We start from the raw sequence: 16,697 nt of genomic DNA on the forward strand, positions 1-16,697 counted from the left end.
GAAAATTTTTTTTGCATATTTCTCCATATTTAAAGGTTATTGCATATTTTTGCATATTTTGTCAAGTAGAAAAATTAAAACTAAATTTTATAGTCACTAAATAATAATTTATATATATTATATTTATTTATAACATTATAAGATAAATAAATAATCGATTACGACGTAAACTTAATCGCTTTTGCTGTGTCGGTCGGTTATCGACATACCACTGGGCATTCGGTTACATCGTTTGTCATTGTCTGTAAATAGTGAATATGCCGAAACTTGAAATGCATATGATTATTAATTTTAATAATAAATTAAGTTGTTCAGAAAATTTCCTAAATTTTTTTTTTTTTAGGTTTTAAAGTTATTAATATTATAAGTTTTGTTGTACATTTTAGATAAATAAAAAATTCTTGCATATTTTTTACATATTTTTATGATTTTGACTGCATATTTTTACATATTTTCATGATTTTGACTGCATATTTTTTGCATATTTTCATGATTTTTACTGCATATTATATGGCATATTTCGATACTTTTAAGTGCATAAAAATCCGCGCTCTACTTATAACAAAAAATAGTGCACATTTATTTTTAATATTTTTCAACTGCTATAGTAAAAATATATAAAGAGCCTTGTTCCTAAACAGTTTTCACGTTTTTTACCCAAGAAATGAAATTTTCTTGACAATTTTAGAAAAAACAACTAAAAAATTTGAAAACTGACTATGTCCGCAATCAGCACAAAACAAGTCAAAATATTTTCAAAATTGTACGGTGTATAAAAAATGAGAATTTAAACATTCAGTCAAATTTTCATGTGTTTAAAGTTATTTGTTTTTGAATTACAACAAAATAACAAAATCGCCTCATGATAAGTCGAGTGAATATCCAATGTTGTAAAACTTCAAACGCTCAAAAAAATTCAATTTGTCTTTCTTATAGATATTTTTTTTTTTTTTTTTTTTAATAAAGGTAGACAAACTTATAAGATATCTTGTTTAAATTTTTAAAATCTTATATTTAAAAAGAAATATTTTTTATGAATTTCTAGCTCAAGATAATTTGCACATATTTGTCATTTTTACGTATTTTGTCAATATTTGAACTTAAAATGCTTATAAAAAAAAAAAAAATGGCGACTATGGATATTTAATATTTTACAAATATCATCGTAACAATATATTAGCAGCCTTGTATTATATTTTCAAGATTTTTACCCAAAAATAAAATTGTATTAATATTCATAGAAATGAAAACTAAAAATATTTGAAACTGAAAATGTGCGTAAATAGTTCAAAACAAATCAACATTTTTTGAAAATCTTATTGTGTATAGAAATAGGCAACCAGTGTAAATTTAATATATCCTATGGTCATTAGTTTAAGAGTTTTAAGAGTTACACTGAAAACCAAAATTGATTTTATTGAAAATAAAATAAAATAAAATAATGATTTTTATTTTTTTAATAATAGATAGATATATTCAGAATTGGTATATTTTTTATATTATTAAAATATTATTGGTATATTTCTACAATGTTTTATTTGTTTAAAACAATTAACAACCTGTTTAAAATAATTTTTTTAAACATATTTAATGCAAGTTTTTTAAAATGTTTTTTTTTAACATTTAAACATAACAAACCTTGGTATATCATATTAATACAATTCTATAGGTATTTTTACAAGATTTTGTTCTCTGGCGGAGTTTAAATAGTTTAATTCCTTATATTCTCTTTTCTATAGAAAACCTATAGGTTATGTAGGATTTTAGATTTTTGTATCGTTTAATTAGTATAGTACCAAATTAATTTTAAATTTTTAAAATTCGCCTTAGTAACTAAAAAAAAAAAAAAATCAAAAATCCATTTCTTACATAGATCAATTGATAACTTATAGACGAATGAAGAAAACAATTATTAAGATCCAGCCGTACAAAATTATGCAGTTTTGTCTATTTTATAAGCTGCAGAGATGGATTGGTGATTTTTTTTGGTCCGAGAAGTATGAATCAAACCGGCCCATGAACCCAAGTATAAAACTTTTTTTACACACCAAAAACATTTTTTTTCAAGACATAGATAGGTGCAATAAGGTGTTCCTTAATTCACAATTGTAGAATTTGTTTAGTATCTCCTCTAAATTAGTTAAATATTTAATAACTATAATAGTATTGGGTTAGCCAGATAAGGTTGACCTGTTCTGAATGTGAACTTGGAGTTTGAATAATATAATACATTTTTAAATATTTACAAAAAATATTTTAAAATATTTTGTAACCAATATAAACATAAATATAAACATTTTGTATATTAATTTACTAAACCTTTTATTTAAAGATATATTTTCTCTTAATATATCTTTATTACCTTTAGTGTATAATAATACAATTTTATTCATTTATTACCTTTAGTGTATAATAATACAATTTTATTCATTAATTACCTTTTGGATATTATAATATACCTATTATAGGCTCTGAATTTATATTATCGATTGAATATGATTATTTTTTTCTAGCAACACACGTCTTGTAATGCCTATTATTGTATTAATATATTTATTAATACTATTATTCATAATATATTATCTATAATATGCTTATTTTATAAAAAAAATAACTTTTTTTTGTTATCATACAATTTATAATACAACTTGGATTTTTTTATTTAAATAAACCGCTCTCCGATATACACGTGTGTATACTTACCACCTAATATTATAATATAATACGATTTGACGCATCCGTGTCCCCACCCCCTTTCCATCCGACGACGGTCTCGCCGGGGTCGTGCGTATAGTTCACGCGCGGAATGTCACGCAGGCGGTGGTCGTCACCGCGCGCACAACGTTTTCTCTCCGTCTGTTTTATTATTTTTCCATTCGTTTATACCACCTACTCACAACATGCCTGCAATGCGTCGTGTATACGGGATTCTAACGAGGCGTAGGTAGGCTGCTGCCTAACGCTCTAGTCCGATATATAATAAATTTATACAAATATGTAATAATTTAATACACATATAGCTATATTATTATGCGTGTTCTTCCGCGGTGGCGATCCGACGACGACGACAATGTGTCGAATTTGGATGCGTATCGCGTTCATCTTGTGTGCTTGGACGTGATATTATTATATTTATTAATACCACGTGCCCTGGCGGTGTGTGTTTATACCGCAGTAACCCGCCGGTACCCGCCGCCATGTATTATGTCGTTTTGGAGCCGTCTAGGCCAGTGTTTCTCAACCTGGGGTTCACGACCCCCTCGGGGGTCGCCCACTTATTATTTAGGCTCGCGTATGAATTAAAATTGTATGTATTATATGTATCTGTAAATATTTGGTATACATTTTGTTGATTAAAAATAATTATAATATTATAAGTATGTTTTATAATTATATATAATATTATATTTTATGTTGTGTACAACGCACAATAAGTTCTCGTGGCCGCCGTCGAAAAAAAACCATCCTTAAAATGCCAATTTTCATTACCTACTGCTATAGCAGTAATGCTTTTGGTACTTCTGTAGGGTTTTATGCTATAGGGCAGTGCAAAATTGTCCGCTGAGATGTCGGGGGACACAACAATCTACCCCTTCATAAGACACCATTCAAAATATCACTGCTATTATAGCAGTAATGACAATTTTTAGAAGGTTTTTATAATAGTGCTATAGCAGTAATATTTAAAAACGCCCACCGACATCAACTTTTAACATTACTGCTATTATAGCAGTGCTGCCCATCAACGTGTTAAAAAAAATATATGTAGGGGGTCGTTAAAAAATTTTAATTCAAAAAGGGGTTCACCACATTAAAAAGGTTGAGAAACTCTGGTCTAGGCAATTCATGGTCGCCTTTGAGTCGTCGTGCAAAGCCGCATGCTTTTACTATCGCGAACCGGTGCGCCGTCGCCGTTAATACCGCCATTTATTTTGTTCCGTGCACCCGAGCCTCGCTGCTCACCCAACTCGTTGCGTACAGTCGTTTACGCGATTCGAGTTCCGGCCGCCTGTGCCGACACCACGGCTTATTGTTATTTGTTCGTCGCCCGTCCGATTCGGGCAAGGCCCGTTTCCGCCAAAAACGAAAAAGGTATGATTCCCGTTTCCGTCAATTATTATTTGGGAACCATGTACAATATTGAATATATATTCTATACAATAAATTATGCATGTTATTTTTATTATTTCTTATTATTATAAATAAATAAATACGAGTAGATAATAATAATAATACATTAGTCGAATATGGGCAAAATCAAATTGGTTTATTTAAATATTATAATATATCATTTATATTTACACGCAGTGCGATTTGCCGTCATCATCGCTGTGTTCACGCGCCTTACCGTTCGCCACGTGAACCCGTCAGCTCGTAAGTTTTAGTGCGTCGCATTTACGCCGCGTTCGTCACCGAAGCTATTTGCCCTGTATCGCGATCGTCGCATCGCCTACCACCTCTCGTCCGCCCGCCTAGTCGCAGTGCGAATATCAAGACCACGTGTCCGGCCGTTCTCATACGCCGCGTCGTCCAAGTTCGACCCATCTCTGACGCTTCCATACCACCCGTCGACCACCGGACACCAGTACGCGGCATCATCGTCGTTCCGGGACAACCGCACCATCACCGGATCATCACGTCTTGCTATCAGCCATCGTCGTATCAATTCGTACACACGTTATTTGTTGTCAACATTGTTTACCTTATTATTCGCATTACGCGACACTCGAACTTACCTATTATTTTCTCGTATTTGATTTATACCTATTTTATTGATTTGCCGATCGGTTTGTAATCGCGCACCATTGTTTTACAACTAACCTTAGTTTAAGTTCCATTTACTGCAACGATCCGTTGATCTGCGCGGATCCGGAATCCGCATCTTTTGCCCGGACCGTGACAATGCGTCCTTTCTCGGTGGGGCTCCACGCGATGGACATGTTGTATTCGGAGGGTGAGAAAACGGGCCAGTTGTCGTTGACGTCCTGCACGTCCATTTTGACCACGGCACTCGTGCTCAGTCCACCTACAAAACATAGTCGATCGTTACAATAATATATACGGACTATTGACTATTGACAATTTATGTGTATTAAATTATAAAATATTTTGATGGGAAAAAAATCGCCATTGGATATTGTAGCAGTCGGCGAAATGCAGATGAGTCCGTAAATCCAGCACCCCCATTTCAAAACTGTTCACTACAATATGTATTATACTCTGGAAAATTAGTACCCTATTAGTAAATTATAATATATGGTGTGTGGTACAAGTTACAACTTCGCGGGGTGCTTTACTGGCGGATGCAGTTTGGGTGGGTATAATACAGTGGCGGCTATCCTCAAAAAAATATGTGTTGCTGAAAATATATTTTCTGAGGACCCACCCACCTTACAATATTTCTTAGAAAATAAAAATTACCAATATTCAATCATCAGTGGTTATTGGTTCACATATTTTAGATTCTGAGTGGAACGATGAATGTATTGATTTTACAATGATGTGTGTTTTTTTTTAAATTTTTTTAAATTTTTTTTTTGTGTCTGTCATCACCTTTAGGACAGTAAAAGTGCTTGGATTTTCTTCAATAGTACCTTTTCTGTTAGAAAAGAAAATCTAGTTGGTACTTTGGGGGGTCAAAAGTAAAATTTTTCCAGTAATTTTCAAAAGCGCCGTGAAAAACAAAAGAAAAGTTTAGGAAAAACGGGAATTTTTACGCAAAATCTGTTTTCGAGAAAATTGATATTGGTTTATGGTGTACCATTAAAACAAATTACCGTACATATGTGAATTTTTCACTGGTTGTTTATATTTTCATTTTCTATAAATGAAAAAATTTTCAAAATATTTTGATTTATTTTGAACTATTTAGGGACATTTTCAGTTTCCAATATTATTAGTTTTTTTTTCTATGAATGTCAATAAAATTTTATTTATTGGTTAAAAAGTTTGAAAATTTAATAGAAGGTTCCTATTATATTGTTTCAAAGGCAGATGAAAAAAATTAAAAATCCATATTCACATTTTTTTTTATAAGCATCTAAAGTTCAAATAATTACAAAATACGTAAAAATGACGAAAATTTGCAAATTATTTTGAGTTAGAAATTCATGAAAAATTTTCTTTTTAAATCTAAGATTTTAAAATGTAATACAAGATTATTCATAACATTGTCTACATAGGACATTGTCAGTTTTAAATTTTTTTAGTTTTTTTTTTTATAAATATCAATAAAATTTTATCTGTTGGGACAAAAAGTGTAAAAAATTAATACAAGGCTCCTGATAAATTATTACAACAGCGGTTGAAAAATATTAAAAATACATAGGCACAATTTTTTTTTATAAGCATTTAAAGATCGAATTTTGACAAAATTTATGAAATTTAAAACTGAATAATTATTTTTTAGTTAATAATTTATAAAAAATGACTAAGTCCCCCCAAAACAAACCCAAAAAAAGTGGTGTTCCGTAAAGGAGAAAAGTTCCGTTTTTCTTTACGTCCAAGAAAATTACTGGGGAAATTTAAAATGATACATCAAAGTAAAAACACATTCAAAAATTTGCATTATTCTTCGGACGAAAATTAACTTAATTTAGATATTTTTGAAATAAAATTAACTTGAAGTTAACACGTTAATCTTGAAAAAAAAGTAACTTATTAAGTTAAAAGTTAATTTGAAAAAAAAAGTAACGAGTTAATTAACTTAATTAAAATTAATTTAACGTTTTAACTTAATTTTAATTTTTAACTCGTTAATGCCCAGCCTTGGTTTTAACCATAAAATACTAATTAAAATAATAGGTATATACAAGCGTCCGTCGTTATTTTCGGCCAATCGAACTCGACGCGTGTCTTTATGCGCAGTGAACGGTTATAGAAAAAAAAATTTCGAATACGATTTATATACGATATATTTAGGCGGTGTATAAATAATTTAATAATGTATATATTCAACGGAATCTACGGAAACGTCGACGTTTTAGATAATACTAACGAGAATGTAACTTAACATATACTATATTATACATGTATTCCTAGTTGACATTCGGGTACAAAATACCGACGGGCTGCAACAAGAGTTTTAATTCATAAACAAAACTCAACCGACAATTGATTTGGTAATGCTTGTATAACGAAACTATACTATACTATATATCAGTGGCGTACATACGGGGGGGGGGGAGAGGGGGGGTTCAGGATCAACCCCCCCCAGGACCCAAAAAAAAAAAATTGTGATATTATTGATGAATTTCTTATTATTAATCATCCGTGTATACACAAACATACGTTATAATAATTTGACTATTGAGTATAACACTATACTTTACCAACAACGAAAAAACATTTCATAACGAAATTGTGGTTGCCGTATATCAATCAAAATATACATTTGACCGTACACAGTCAGTTAGTTGCATGCGTGACATTAATACATCTTAATACGACCAAAAACGTACCATTTCCTTTTCGGCCAATAATTCACTTTTCGACCAAAAAAAAGTTTAATATAATACACAATGATTTTGTTAAGTTGGTTTCAAATAACTACTTTAAAAAGTTGTGAACCAGCAACCTAACCTAAACAGTGCTAACAAAAGTGAGTAAAAAAAAATTTTCGGTTAATTTTGATTTCTGATTATTAAAGATTTATTAAAACAATAGTCTGAAATAATTTATTTATTCATGTTTAAATTGTAATTATTTCATGAAAATAGAAGTCATTATGAAAAGTTAGAAAAACATTAAAACATTAAAACAATACCAACATCTCCATTGCTGACTACCGCCGTGCTAGGTTGGCGCACGTCGACAATGTCATATAAAATGGATTTTATTATCTACTATTTTAGATTCTGAGCGGAGCGAGAAAGCTATTGTTTTTATAATGGTGTTTATTTTTTTTTTTTACATCCTGTATACAAAATTTCTTCCAGAAGGAGTGCTTCGATTTCAACATATAGTACCTTATCTTATAGCAAATTGGATCAAGATGGTATTTTAGAGAGGTTATTTTCTGATTTTCTCAATAATTATTTAATGCCACGGGAAAAACCACCGAAAAATTACGAAAAAACGCTAAAAACGCTTTGTTTATCACCATAGAAACGAATAAAAAATTATAATATTATAATATTAATTCAACTTACATGATAAAATAATTAATAACAATATAAAATATCCAGAGTGACAAACCGTCCTCGCTCAGAATCGTTTTTCTTATACAATTATATTTTATCATTGAATTCAAGTCTAATACAACCTATTATACAATAACCTCCTTGTAACCTGTGATTGTTAGGAAAATAGGTAGTTTTAAAGAGAAGGTTTTAGCGTTGGTTATTTTTTTTTATTTTTTTTATTTTTTTAGGTAGGTATTTTTAAAATGTAGGTATATACAGTAGTATAGCGTTTGCCCACCTTGCCCACCCAGTATTTACGCCACTGAGATTAGCACTGTTAACCTTTGAGGCACGACAGTATGCGTTTGTCGATTCTACGTTCGTTCCCTAAATTGGAATGACTATTAGGACCCCACAACCAGAGCACTGTTCAGTTTGCAATAAACCTCATTGACTATAGGTATGTGTGTCTGAGCACTGTTCCAATATTAAAGGTAAAAACGAAGAAGACTCTAAAATAATATTCAACTCGGGTTTTAATGGTCGGAAACACTTTTATTAAATTCAAACAAACATAAATAAAATACTTAGCAAATTCAGATTGATATTTATTCCAGATACCTACTTGGATGGTAATATTGGCCAGTAAACCCGACAAGACGAAAAACAATTTATTTGACATTAAGATATGTATATAGATGTATTATTTGTTTCGACCCCAGTTGAAACGACACAGATATGACAGATTGTATTTTAGGTTTGTTTTTATTATTAACTATTAATTTATTTCACCTCTCTTCACTGCGATTGTCGTTTTTTTTTCATTTGACGAATCGCAAATAAAATGTGGACAAAAAAAAATCATTTCTTTTGCTAATTATATTGGTACTCATCGTGACCAGCTGTAACTACACTGAAAAAGTTGTTTGAACAGTAAGTACTTGCGATCTAGGACAAATGGACGTAGAGGCACGTATATTATATAGCTTTTTGTGTCGTTGTGGTTGTGGCCAAGACTGGGTATTGACGAGTTAAAAAGTTAAAGTTAAGTTAAAATATTATGTAATTTTAACTTTTGACTTAAATATTTACTTTTGTCTTTTCATTAACTTAACTGTTAACTTACTAAATTTCTTTTTTGAATAACGTGAAATTAACCAATTAACTTTTTATTTTAAGAAATAAGTTGGCTAATTTTTTTTTAATTTTATTATAATTCAATATTTCCGTCTATTTCGTTTTCATGTCAAAAAATATTTACCGTGAATAGTTTAAAGTTAAACATTTATATCATTCGAATCTAACTTATATGGAAATACTGTATCAAGTATGAACACTATAATCTATTATTTAGTTTTGGTTTGGAAAAAAATTAAGTACGCTGTCGTTGTAAAAACAAATTAACTTTTTTTTTTTAACTTACTAAAAAGTTAACAAAAAATGTGTATTAACTTTTAACTTAAAAAAATTAACCTATAGTTAAATTAACTTTTACGTTTTAACTTTTTGTTATTGGTGCATATAAAATTAACTTAACCGACTTGCCCAGCCTTGATCGTGGCTGTTGGGACGATTAAAATTATTTTATCATTATTTAATGTTATAATTAATTAGCAATATAAATAACCATTTTTGATATTGTACTTCCAGCTTGAATTTTTATTAATTATTTTTTTTCCTTATATTTTTTATTGATTTATTTTTTTGTCCAATCGTCTCAAACTTCAAACGGAAACGTCTATTTTTTCCTACTTGTGATACTTGTTAGTCGGCGAAGGCCCAGTGACCAGTGCAGGTCGGATATAGTTCGATTTTATATAATATGGGTTCTCATTCAAAATAAAAAATATGTGTTCCATCCGTCATGCGATCAGACTATTGAAAATATAAATTACATTGAGAATCATAATAATTATTCGATTAATTATCGATTAATCGATACAATATTGTATAAATATTATAGTATACCTACTGCTTAAGTTATTTTCATAGAACGTTTTATATTAGAGATTTTCTTGGAGTTACTGACATTTAGATAAGTTAGGTTAGGTTCATAAACACATGAAAATATGTAGGTACTCCAAATTGTGTTATAACTTCTGCGACAAATTACAAAATTAAAATTATGAAAAATATTAATAAAATATAATAAATTATTCTTTGACAGTAATTAACTATACCTCTGGACAAAAGCATCGTATCGCCAATTCCTAATAGTTATGCAGTTTAAGTGAAAACTTTTCTAATCTAACTGTTTGCGAAATCCTGCTTAGAGCTCTATCGACCGCTCTTGTGCGCAGACTACCGTGGTATAAACCGAGGCGACCGCACTTACAGGTATGGACTCCAGAACTCCGCAGTGGTTATAACGCTTATTATGCCATATAGACGTGCAGGGGATAATATGGCATGTGTCCTCAATTAATTTTATTCGTCCCCACAGCCACGACCAAGGCTGGGCAAGTCGGTTAAGTTAAGTGATTATGCACCAATAACAAAAAGTTAAAAGGTTAAAGTTAATTTAACTATAAGTTAACTCTGTTAAGTTAAAAGTTAATACACACTTTTTGTTAACTTTTTAGTAAGTTAAAAAAGTTAATTTGTTGTAAACTGCAAAAAAATGACAATCGCAGTGAAGAGAGGTGAAATAAATTAATAGTTTATAAAAAAAAACAAACATAAAATACAATCTGTCATGTGTGTGTCCTTTCGACTGGAGTCGAAAAAAATAATACATATTAATGTCAAATAAATTGTTTTTCTTCTTGTCGGGTTTATTGGCCATGACGAGATAAGTAGAGAATGTCACTGAAATCGTTAAAAAATTATTAGTTATTTCATTCAGAATACGATTGCTGCGTCATTTTAAATTTCATTAAGGCCATATAATAGTATATTGTGGCAAGGGCGGGAAATGGCCTTCCCGCGCGAGCCACACATAATATTTTTTGTCGCGCCCCTGCGTTCGTGGAAAAAGTTATGCAGGGATCTATGCAACAATATTATAGACAATTCTACAAAATATGTTTAAATGTTTATGCGTCATGCAAGGAGGTTATACTATAAATTTAAGATGTAACCAAAAGTTTATGTTTTGCAAGGGCCGTGGTAGGTATACATTTTAGTTTCTGGTTGTGCAGGGGATATGCGCCCGGCGGCCGGCACTTTTGGGGATTTCTTCTTTTCCGCCCGGCACTTTTGGGAATTTCCTCTTTTCCGCCCGGCACTTTTGGGGATTTCCTTTTTTCCACCCGCTGGACGGAAAAAGGTTGCTTTCGAACGCTTCAACCGTGGTCGAAAACCAAACTTTCGGTGCAGGCGTGACAAAAGAAATATTTTACACCGATATTACCATCCAAGTAGGTATCTGGAATAAACATATGTCTTGTATTTTAATTACTTACCACACATTTTAAAATTAATGGGAATTGTTATAGTCATTTAAGTGACCTTACATACAAAACATAATAAGATTATGTTTGACTAATTTTAGTTTTAAATTAATCTCCAACAAAACTCATTAGTAATTTATATTTTAAGTTGAATATAAATTATGTTAGTTATTTGTACTTATAGTCTATACGGGTATAAGGAATACTGCGTAAGGTACGGCATCTGAATTATTATAATTAATAAGGGTTCTAAATTTGAAATATTTCAATGAAATAATGAAAAATATTTTTCTTTTTTTATACATGTTCCGTTATAGATTATTAGAAACAATAAATTGATTACACACTTATAATTAAAGGAAAACATATTATTTTTGTTGATTTATTATTTGATATTTGTATATTCTATATTATGTAGTACTGAAAAATATTCCTAGCATTATTTTGAGAATAAAAACATTTTTTTACATGAGTTTTAAATTATTCTTGTATGTGAACCATCAGCGATCCAAAACATCATGGAAATAATCTTGAGATCAATTCCAACAATGAATGAAATAATAGTGTATTAGGTATCATTTTTCAGTAATTATAAAGTGTATGAAAGTCGTATAATGTGTGTGTGTGTATGTCGCTGAGTGATGCGAAGGGGCTCTGGGCTCATTATTTAATTGCCAGTTCATATAATTTGTTATAATTAGTATACATATTTATAAATTATATTATGTAAATATGTTACATACATATTTTCTTTGTTTCATACAATAAACCAACTTTTAAAATGTTCACTTAGAAGTTGACGACAGTAAACTTTTAAATTTAATAAACTTTTTATTTTTATTTTTCATCAAAATGAAATATTTCATGAAATATTCATGAAATTTTAAAACAAAAATAAAAGTTAATCTATCAAATGATTCTATCTACTGTATTATGTTTATTGCCTTTAGACTCAAAAACTACCCTACCGATTTTACCGAAAATGTCAGGGAATTTTCTTAGAGATAACAAAAAAGTTTAGAGAACCACGTTCGGAAATATTTCAATAGCTATTAATATTATTTAAACTGAGGTATAATAGAACCAAGATACACCATTTATATAACTCTTTATTTTATATTACCTAATTGTCTATTTTTCTACGGGTGAAGTCTGATTATACAGCTGGTATAATATATTATAGGGACGAACGACCATAGTATACGCCTAGTGTATAATGTTTTATATTCTCAATAATATAATAATATTTATAAATTATGTTAAGTACATTAGATCGTCATTCGACGCGTTATACTCGATTATTCTACCAAGGTTTCATAAAGGTACTTAGATTTTTCAAAGTTTCATACATAAAACATGTTATATGGTTTATAAGTAAATACGATAAACGAAGGGACGACAGTGTTGTATGCAATAATAATATAAGCGGTTATTTTACAAGGTTTCACTTGGATTTTACAATGTTATTTATAGGTATTTATGGTTAGGTACGTACGAAAAATGCTTAATAACGGCAGTTTGTAAGCGCGTATACGAAACTGACATTATTCCTATAAAGAACCCGTGACTGATATGTTCGTATTGACGGTCATGGTCAAACACTTTTAGAGTTTTACCGCAGAAGGATTATCCAATAGATTGATCTCCATTCGTCATGTCATTATTCTTATTTTATTTACTAATGCCGAAAGCGAATTATTTTGCAAATTTCCCTTGTTTTCTATACGTGTGTAAACTGTAATTTATTTTGAGTATTTCGTGAAATTTGTATACATACCTAGGTATATCTATATATTTTAAAATAATTACATTTGTTAGTTGAGATGAGTGACGGTTTAAAAATGATGATTGATTTAAAAAATATTCGGCTATTTGATTTTACTTCATTTACTAAATTTATTTATTTTTAGATTCTGAGTGGAACGATGAATGTATTAATTTGAAAATTATGTGTGTTTTTTTATTTTTTATTTTTTTTTGTGCCTCTTATCACCTTTTGGGACAGTAAAAGTGCTTCGATTTTCTTCAACAGTATCTTTTCTGATAGAAAAGTGAATCTAGTTGGTACTTTGGGGGTAAATTTTTTCAGTAGTTATCAAAAGCGCCGTGAAAAATAAAATTAAAATTAAGGAAAAACGGGAATTTTCACGCAAAATCTGTTTTCGAGAAAATTAATTTTGGTTTGTAGTGTAAATTTCGAACAAATTACCGTAGATACATGCAATTTTCACTGGTTGTTTATATTTCCATTTCCTATACATGATGAAATTTTCAAAATATTTTGATTTGTTTTGAACTGTTTAGGGATATTTTCAGTTTCCAATTTTATTAGGTTTTTTTTTATGAATGTCAATAAAACATTATATGTTGAGTAAAAATGCTTGAAAATTTAATACATGGCTCCTACTATATTGTTACAATGATATTTGAAAATATTAAAAATTCTTAAACAGGTTTTTTTATTAGCATTTAAAGATCAAAAGTTGACAAAATATGTAAAAATCACGAAAATCAGCAAATTATTTTTAGTTAAGAATTCCTAAAAATTTTTAATTTTAAATCTAAGATTTGAAAATGTAATACAAGACCCCTCATAATATTTTCTACCTTTATCAAAAAAAAAATGTCTACAAGAAAGTCAAATTAATTTTTTATGAGCGTTTGAAATTCATATTTTTACAACATTTGATATTCGCTTGATTTCTCATGTGACGATTTTCTTATTATATTGTAATTAAAAAAGAATGACTATAGACATTTAAAAATTTCACTGAATGTTAATATTTTCATTTTCTATACACCACACAATTTTGAAAAAATTTTGACGCTTTTTGAGCTGTTTACGGACATTCTCAGTTTTCAATTTTTTTAGTTTTTTTTTCTATAAATATCAAAAAAGCGTTAAAATTTAATGCAAGGCTCCTGATATATTGTTACGATAGCAGTTGAAAAATATTAAACATCCATAGGCAAAATATTTTTTTATAAGCTTTTGAAGTTCAAATTTTGACAAAATTTATGAAATTTAAAATTGAATAATTATTTTGTAGTTAAAAATTTATAAAATATTCAACTTTTATATCTAAGGATTCAACATTTAAAAGAAGATTTCACGTAAGTAGTTAATTCTGTTACCAAAAAATCTAAAAAATACATAAGTACAGTTTATTTCTATACCCATTTTAAGTTCAAATTTGGACGAAATTACATATTAAAAAACCTAGAATAATTATTTTAGTTATTTTGTTGTGATTGTATAATATTATTTGCTGGCACTTGAAACTTCTAAAGTATACTATTATATATCCATGATAGTATCACGGTTTGCTGTTGATGTATAACGCGTTATAAGTACCTAATGAATATTGTGATATGATTAATTTGGAATGTATTATAGGTACCTACCTAATATAATATTATGTCTTATACCTAGACTAACATACCGTCTCCGCTCAGAATCGTTTTTCTTATACAATGATATTATATCATTGAATTCAAATTTAATACCATCCATTATACAGTGACCCACTTGTAACCTACTGTACAGCAGAGCGAAATCCACTTACCCACCTTTTTTTTTTTTGATAAAGATAGATTATCCTATAAGGAATCTTGTATTACATTTTAAAATCTTAGTTCTAAAAAGAAAAATTTTTACGAATTATTAACTCAAAATAATTTGCTAATTTTCGTGGTTTTCACATATTTTGTCAATTTTTGAACTTTAAATGCTAATAAAAAAAAACTGTTACTAAGGATTTTTAATATTTTTCAAATGTCATTGTAACAATATAGTAGGAGCCTTGTATTAAATTTTCAAGTATTTTTACTCAACAAATAAAGTTTTATTGACATTCATAGAATTCACGAATAAAATTGGAAACTAGAATTGCCCGTAAACAGCTCAAAACAAATCAAAACCAAAATATCCATGATAAAATACCCCACGTAAATAATAGTTTAAAATTTTAACCTTTTTTTATAAAAATTACAAAAATATTAATACAATACATTTATTATTTACACATTTTATAGAACACAAAATGCATATAATTGTAAAACCAAGTTAAAATAAAAATGTTTTAATAAATATTAAAATTTTAAATATATTTTTCATCAAAAATTAGAAAAAATATTAATATATGTATAATTATAATACCAAGTTATGATCTATTGATTTTAAATATTGTTTATTATTAATTGTTTCATCATATCTTTTTACTACAGTATTTAATCGCTCGTTTAAATTTTTATATTTCCACCTTATTTTTGGTTCAGGTACTCCAGCTGTTTGTTGTTAAATTTTGGCCTCCTACAGGCCTTGTTCTCGTTTTCATACGTTTACAAACTTCCACACTGTTACGTGGTTAGTCGCCAGGGCAGAATTAATTGCTCCGTACCATTCTTCTACAGAACACAGCATCAAACATATTCCACATTTTAATTTGAAAAGTAGGAGCTCTTTACCTACTATATTTTTTTTTAATGTACCTAATAAATAATTAAATACAATTGTTTTAAATATAAAAATATGCTGTATTCAATATTGTAACTAATTATATTACTTTATATATTATTTTGTTTAATTTTTTATTTATTTTACCCTCATAATAATAAACATCTTATTTTATTAACTGTAATAATGATGTTCTTTTATTTCATTAATTAATATCTAAAGTTTAAAACATTTTTTAGATATTATGTTAATTTTGTTATAACCAAAATATTAAGAGTGTGAATAACATTGTGTGAAAGTTTTGGAGCTGCTGAAGTGAGTCATATATTTGGTATCACTATCCACTACTTATTTGGGTGCCTATTTTATAATAATGTAAATAACTGGGCAAAAATTAGCTGAATTTTTGAAAATTGTGTTCCCTCCCTTCCGTTGTGTGATTATAAAGAGCATTCAATTTAAGCAGTGGGGATAATATTTTGGTAATTAACATGGACCTCTAATGGAAGTTTTTTTTGTGTCAACACATGGCTGTTATGATTTAATACTATATGATTTCTATAGGTCGTCTATGAGTAGTTTGTATAATGTAACATGAATGATGTTCTATAGTAGTAATAAATCCACTTACCCACCTTTTTTAATATTTAATTGTACGTGTAATTGAAATTTGCTTTTTTAGAATTAAGTTAATAAATGCTTTTTTTGGCTACTTAAATGCTTTTT

The sequence above is a fragment of the Acyrthosiphon pisum genome, chromosome X (genome assembly GCF_005508785.2).
Source record: "Acyrthosiphon pisum isolate AL4f chromosome X, pea_aphid_22Mar2018_4r6ur, whole genome shotgun sequence".
Taxonomy (NCBI): domain Eukaryota; kingdom Metazoa; phylum Arthropoda; class Insecta; order Hemiptera; family Aphididae; genus Acyrthosiphon; species Acyrthosiphon pisum.